This window comes from Rhipicephalus sanguineus, chromosome 9, assembly GCF_013339695.2.
Source record: "Rhipicephalus sanguineus isolate Rsan-2018 chromosome 9, BIME_Rsan_1.4, whole genome shotgun sequence".
Taxonomy (NCBI): Eukaryota; Metazoa; Arthropoda; class Arachnida; order Ixodida; family Ixodidae; genus Rhipicephalus; species Rhipicephalus sanguineus.
Genome location: NC_051184.2, coordinates 70,636,736 through 70,644,417, shown reverse-complemented (window position 1 = coordinate 70,644,417; position 7,682 = coordinate 70,636,736).

The window sequence follows — 7,682 nt, the reverse complement described above, 5'->3', positions numbered from 1 at the left end:
GGTCCGAAAGCTTCGTCAACGACTGCGGCTCAGCCTCTCCGTTGGCTCTCCTGGCTCTCCATCGCCTCTCCTTATGGAGACGCTGGCAGACGATTCCGCGACGGCGCCCAACAAATAATGGCGGGCGCGCCCAGTGTTGCCGGAGCACCAGACATTATGAATATACCCTATTATTGTGCATTTGCAAACAGAACTATGTCTTGCTGTCCAACCATGTGTTTTGCTTACACCTCGTAGCTTCCACCCTGCTGCAACCACATTGTGAGATACAGTATAGGATATGACATCAGGCCGACACGGAGGATTGTACACGTCAGCAAAATTTATACTTTGCGCAAACTTACTGCCAAGCTCGCGTTTCGGTGGTCGCGCGATGCGACTTGGCGAACGCTAGGAAGAAGGTGAAGAAACAAAAGTCACAGTTTCGCCTCAAGGGCGAAGCAATGAATGCTATAGCAAGAAACTGGAATGCCACAAGAAGAACGGCAAGCAGCTAGAAACTTGCTGCGCGCTGCTCGGACACAAAGAAGGAAGCACGGAAATGGTGAACAGGTATACACAGGGCGAGCGCGAACTGTCACAGTTGTTACTTCAACTTGCCACTACTTTGGCTCTTCTAGCTAGCAGCTCACTCCTTTCGCAAACGCGGCCGCTGTAGCGAGCAAAGTGACCTTCGTGCGGTCCGTAGCGTTAACGCAAACTTTGAGGTGAAAGCACAAGACGTACAAAACTCCCCCTCAAGAAATAGGCGCGCGAGCACGGTCGACCACGCCCTGTATGTCAAGTACAAGTCGGAGGCGCACATCCCAACTAAGGCGAAGCACTACAGAGATTTAGAATTGGGGACCCAAGAAATTTTTGAGCTGCCAGGGCGCATGCGCCGAACGCAAGCCACTCTCGGACTCTTGCGCTCGCTCTGTCCCAAGACCCTGTAGCGCCTTCCTTTGGGCGGCGAACAAAACCGGAGAGCGCGCGACCTCAAGAGAAGAAAATAAAGACGGCACTTCGCAGTGGCACGTGAAGCCACTGCTCGCGTTCCCTGCTGGCGTCGGTTCTGGTCACTAAAATAAAACTTCACTTGGGTCTAGTTGGTACTTATTCCCATAGGCGTGCGCACAGGGGGGGCAGGGGGGGGCGGACGCCCCCCCCCCCCTAATCACCTAGGAGGGGAGGCGCAAAATCTGCCCGGTACATTGACCCTTCTAGTCAACTAAGAGGGGGGGGGGGCGCAAAATCTGCCCCATACATTGACTTAGAAGGGTGGGGGGGGGGCGCTGCGACGACCCTTTGGCCCCCCTAATGGGGAACCCTGCGCACGCCTATGCTCATTCCCGAGGTTAAAATTACAGCGCTAACGCACTTCTTTGTCCTTATAACTTGTTCTTAACTGCGTTGTCCCTGCACCCATCCGAATATATTAAATGCGAAGCATTTCTTAGCGAACCTCTGGCACTTTGAGCGTTTCTATCTACGTATCTATCTATCTATCTATCTATCTATCTATCTATCTATCTATCTATCTAGCCGCCTACGTCTGGGTGCTCTCGTGATCGCCTCCTTAACTTGGTGCAGACCAAAATTATCATGGGAGGGTAAGAGGACTTGACGAATATGACTGTGTGGTCATGACATGAATAATGTGCAAATCCTGTCGCGTACGTCGTCAAACCCTTTCCTCCAGACACGTGTGGCACATACCCGTTTGCCACCGGCCGCGGTGTACAGGTATGCGCCACAGGTGATTGACAGTTTATATCTACCTAGGAACGGCGAGAACAGACATTGGTGATATAAATGCGAGAGCGTTAAGAAAAACCGACATCGGCAGCGTTGACCCGACGAATGGAAAGAATACAAATCAGGATCCCAGCAGGAGTCGAACCCACGCATTCTGGCAATCAGGTATTCTACCACAGAGCCACGCCAGGTCTAGAAACTGGTTTGGAAAAACAGCCTATGCAGGTGTAATGGCGGTGCAATGTCAGTTGGGGTTGTGGTGCTGGGTATCTAATTTTACACGAAAGCAATAAACACTACATATGAGGTCCTACAATACAGGCGTCATATCAGATTAACGTCCGTGATTCCAGTGTTCGCTCCGCTTTTATAGCAGTCTAATAAGCATTGCATTTGTAATCCTATGATTCAGCAAGCTATATTGAAGCATTGCTCGACCCCGGAGGAATACATTAAGGAAAGTTACGAATGATATTCACATCATCGCAGCGTAAAGTGCACTTAGTCCGCCAGAATGACGCAGTGTCCTCTTCATTTCTTACGAGGCTGGGCGATGGCCTCATGCTGACAGAGGGTGATGACAGATTGATTGACAGCCGCTTTGTAAACTAGGCTACGTAGGTCGCGTACGCCCAGGTAGTCTACGAATACGACAAGCGCCGTCCACTGATGTTGGTCTACGTAGCCTTATCCAGGCCTACCAGCCTCAGCGGCCTAAACCTCACCAACGCGATGGGTGACTTGAGATTCCGAGACGTCGCCGGCTCTATAGACCGACAATTTGTCGACGAAATGACCGAGGCATCCACGATTCCTAACAGCTGTACTATAACTCATACTTCACTGCACATGAACCCCTCTCCACCGCGATCGTGACCGGACCCGATAACAAGTCATGACCAGCTGCTGATGCTAACTGATCACGGTGATGATGACCTTGTTCAAGAACTGTTAGGAACCCCTTCCACACATGCACACTGGTTCGTTAAACGTGTGTGCTTTCTCCACGATAACAGACAAGTATAATCACTGCATATCAGCTTACCGCTTCTGGTGTTGGTAATACCCACGTTGCCGTTGGCAGCATTACCCAACTGCAAACAAGTGGTTTATAACACATATGCGGCTCTTCAACATATATGTGTGCGTATAAACTAATACACATATTTAGCATCATTTCGTAACGTTTCGCTCAGTAAAAAAAAATTACGCCACAGTCACAGTTATGTTTTTCCTTGTTCGTTTTCTCCTTGATGTGGATTGAACTCCCGTCAAGGAGATGATCGACGTCGATGAAGCAGGAGGCAGGTTGGAGGTAATAAAAACTTGAAGGTATATTGTAGCGAAATATTTACAGTCATATGTACATCTTGCCGAAGCACACTGATGATAACATAGACATCAACAGCGTCTTACTCTTCTACTTAACTTTTCTTAAGTTAGAGCATAGAACACTGTTACTACATACAAAGAACCGAGTCTCACTGTTCGACCACCGAGTGGTTACGGCCCAGACGAAAGTTGCATCGTACGGAGTCTTACTGATCGATCAGTTAGGTGATTACAGCCTAGACTGAAGGGAAACGAATTCCGTCCAGTCTTAAGTACCTTGCGGTAAACAAAGAAAAGGGGAGGTGGCCACTGGTGGTCCGCCTCGACATTCCCTTATCCAATCCGTTTATCCTCATGTTAAGCCACTCCCTACCGGGCTGTCCTTAATCTCGACAGCAGTGTCATTACAGTGCAGACAGGCGTTTTGGCACTCTTTCCCATCATGGCTCTCCCTCTCCTTATCCCACGCTCTCAGGGATTCTCACGGTCGAAATACATCTGTATCTTAGCCCTGGTGCGTTCACGCCATTTTCCCATACGCATCGAGTTGAACTCGCGGCGCCAGTCGTTAGATGGTTCTGGGAAAGAAAAGGCGTTTGCGTGACCCTGCCTCCCACGCATTCGACCTTGCATTGTTGCGAAAGCACATGTCGGTCGTTGTTGGGGTCACGCATACTGTCGCCTCGAGCGACGGCATAGAGCAGGGGATGTCCTCCTCATTTTCCCACACATTCGGGCCGCCGACCTCTGAGAACGGTCGCTTGACCGCAACCCATGCTGGCCATCGCTGCTCAAAGGAAGCCGTTTGCTTTCTCTTGATAATTGCACAGCCAAAGACCAGGCAGGGGGAGAGCCAAGAAAGAAGCTTTGTACGACGTACCGTGCCGCGCCGTCCCGTCCCGTCCACACGATCGACTTATGAGCGGTAAAACCTAACAGTCACCTTCCCGCCGCATGCTTCGCATAACAACGACTCCTACGGTATGTGGGATTGTTAGTTTAGAATTATTGTTGTGTACGCATGTGCGGCAATTCTTTTATTCGTGGTGGTCTTGTGCATTTGCGCTGTAATTTTAGCCTCAGGATCCTGATCACGGTGTACAGATATATACTGTGATTCTGGTTCAGCAGTCTCAATTCTTCCCTCCTTTGGCATAAGCCTACAGGAGCCAAAGCGTTCCCACTAGCTCACGCCACCACGAGCCACGGGACTCTATTCTTTTTCCCTGGCCGACTGGCCACGAGTGGCGCGGCGCTACAACCCCCAAAATAGAAAACTAGCGTGGGTCGGCAGCACGGTGTAAGAAAAATAATTTCTTACACCGTGGTCGGCAGTGATACGACGCAGACGCAGCGCGTTCAACGATGCAGCATGGCCCGCGTCTCGCATAATTTTAATTTCGCCTCGTGTGGCGTCCTGCGCGTTTCACACAACACCGCGTGCGCTTGTATTCTGCCGTTAGTAGCTTGTAAAACGATTAAATTTTGATAAAAGCAGAGGATTCTTGCTGGGCGTGGGGGCATTCATTGCAATGCGCCTCCTATGCGGTATCTTGGTGTGCCTCTCGATAACTATCGTAACAACGGCGCAAATTGGACGTCCTTGATAACTATACTATCCGTCGAAAAATGTCAACATGGCATGGACGAGACCTTTCCATTTTTGCGAGTGCTAAAGCATACAATATATTTCTTGCATCAAAGCTTATCTATGTTCTGCAGGTATTGCACTCTTCTCGTGTGCACATTCAAGCATTTCACAGGATATTTGCTTGTTTTATTTGGTGCTCTATATGGGAACCCATGAGAAGAGACAACGTTTTTCTTCCACTTGAGAAGGGTTGCCTCAGTCTAGTGCATTTGTTTGTGCGACAGTTGGTATTGCGATCATTTTTTTTATCTTAAGGACGTCTGTCACCCCTTTCTTTTGATGGTTCTTCGAAACCGTCTAAGTTACCACCTTCCTTTTCTTTATGTCACGACAAGTGTTGCTAAGGGATCGCGGTTGTCGGGATTCTTGAAAGAAATTGTTGATACTGTCAACTTTTGAAAGCCAGATTTACATTAGAGTATTTATATAATATTGAAAGAACAATGCTAACCGCAGCACTTGTGAATAACCTTTTCCCAGAACCTGTTTACCGGCTGCTATGTTTGCTTTTGTCTGGAGATGATGTATTATTCTATGTACGTAGAATGTGTATATCGCCAATACCGAAAACGTTTTGCTTTAATCTGCACGCATCCACTCTACGAGTGAAGAGATGGCTCAATGAAAAAGCAATATATATGCCCTGGACTGTAAATTGTAGACTCTGTAATGAATCTGAGACGGTAGAGCATTGTTTTATCCATTGTCGTGACGCAGTTTGTTTTTGGGCATTTTTAAGGGAACAATCAGAAAATGCCTTCCCGTCACAGCTCAGGATATTAGGTTCCTCCTTTTTAAAAAAGAGCCCCACCAATAATACACCGTATGATTTGTTTATGTTATTAAGACTTTATTCGCTGTGGAAAAGTCGCATGACCGACGGACACGCCGAGCCACCAAGATCGATGAGGTCTGTTTCTGAGAAGAAGCTGCTCAAGTGCGCAGTGTTGAGACTTTTGAGCCCGTTACGGAGTGACTTGCACTTCTGAACGCTTATGTGTGCTAGCCTGCATTTTGAAATGCCTCCTAATGTAGAGAACCACGCGGGTGTTGTGTATGTTAAGGTAATCATAAGGTGACGAATTATGTAGTGCGCGGTACACAGTAATAACAGGTCATCTTTCAATGCATTAAAGAAAAAAAGAAGCATGGCGTAATTGCCTAAGGCAGCGCACTGCGGAGCGAGGGGTCGCAGGTTCGAATCTCCGGTCGCGAGCTTCGAAATTTTTTTATGTGTATATCCATACATTTAAATATACGGGACATGACGGCAACGGCAAATTTCCGCCGAGAGTGTCCATATAATTGCTATCGCAATAAAATGCCCTGCTGAAGCTGCCCGGCAGGCCCGTAGCCAGCTCCCCCCCTCCCCCTTCCGAAATTTCGGTGAAGTATGTGTTATTACCAAAAATAAATAATAAATATAGGTGTTTCTCTCAAAAAGATAAGTTTTTCAGCAAGTGCCCCCCCCCCCCCCCCACCCGCCCGAAAAAAATTCCTGGCTACGGGCCTGCTGCCCGCTAACAGCTTTCTAACGGAAGCCGCAACCTACAATAACGCTACGCTCACGGATCACTATGACTGTTCCCAAAGGACAGTCTGCGCGGATTCATTCATTCATTCATTCATTCATTCATTCATTCATTGCAATGGCTATCTGTGCTTCTTTTGGTTGAACCTGCCCTTGCGTGGGGAGAATTCGTAACAAGCATATAAATGGCAAAATTTGAACCATTTTCTTTACATTGTAGTCGTTTAGTTAACTGATAAGATGGAAACGTCATTTCTTTTTTGCTCTACTCTTTAGTGTATAGGTTGCACGTGTAAAGCTATTTAGATAGGCAGCATAAATTTGAAGCAAAACCAGGCCAAGCACGAAGGCTACTGATAATGACTTACACTAGATGCGCCTTCATTCATCTGGCTCCGTTATTCTGTGGGCTGCATGGATTGCAACAGCTGCCGACGTATTGTTGTACTGGTTGTGTACTCTGCTTTCGTGATAAGCGGTGTAGCTATAGTGTTTCGGGGCGTCCTTGGGCTGGCGGGCACCCATCATGGCAAGCCAGCCATCGAAGAAGGCGTTAGCCTTCGATGTCGTCGTCCCTGAGAGGGCAAGTCCTGAAGACGCTGTTGATGCGACGTCTTCAATCGTAGGAATCGAAGTATACTGCGCTCAACTCTTCGGAGGCCGGAACTACCAAGTTACCGCCAACAGCGAAGCCGCTCTGGCTCAAATCGTGGACGCGTCGCACCTCGACATCCGAGGAGAACTCTTCGCCATTGTGCCCCTGGGCCCTCAAGTAACGCAGGTCACCGTTCTCTTTCTGCCGTGCCGCATCCCCAGTGAGGCCCTCACCCAGGCGTTGTCTCCCTACGGGAAGGTGCTCCACATTACCAGAGGACTCATGGGGTCGCGCCCGACCGTGACCACTGGGACGTGGTACGTCCGCATGGAGATGAAATCGTCGTCCCCTGTGCCAAACTACCTGAGGGTGGCAGGTCACCGAGTGACCTGCGACTACAAAGGTATTCAACGCGTGTGCCGACGTTGTGTAGAAAGTGGCCATTTCAGGATGAACTGCACGGCGCCGTTTTCCGGGAGGTGCGGCACCTATGGCCACGACGGAAAGGGCTGCTCCCTTCTGTGCCGTCGTTGCGCTGACCCCCATGACACCGTCGCCTGCACTATCCGAAGGTCGTACTCAGAGGCAGCGTCTAAGGACTTCCCACCGCTTCAACCCGAGACGCCGGACGCGAGGTCGCACCTGCCCCAGGCGCTGCCCAAGATCAAAACACACAGGACGCGACGCCACATCCAACGCCCGCTGTGTCCCCGGTTAGCCCAGACCCGGCCAGCGCTTCCACGGCCGATGATCCGGTGTGCGTCTCGCGCCCACCGGTCATCACCGTCGAACGACATGCCGGCACCTCGCTTCACAGCGGATCTGCTGGGCGGACA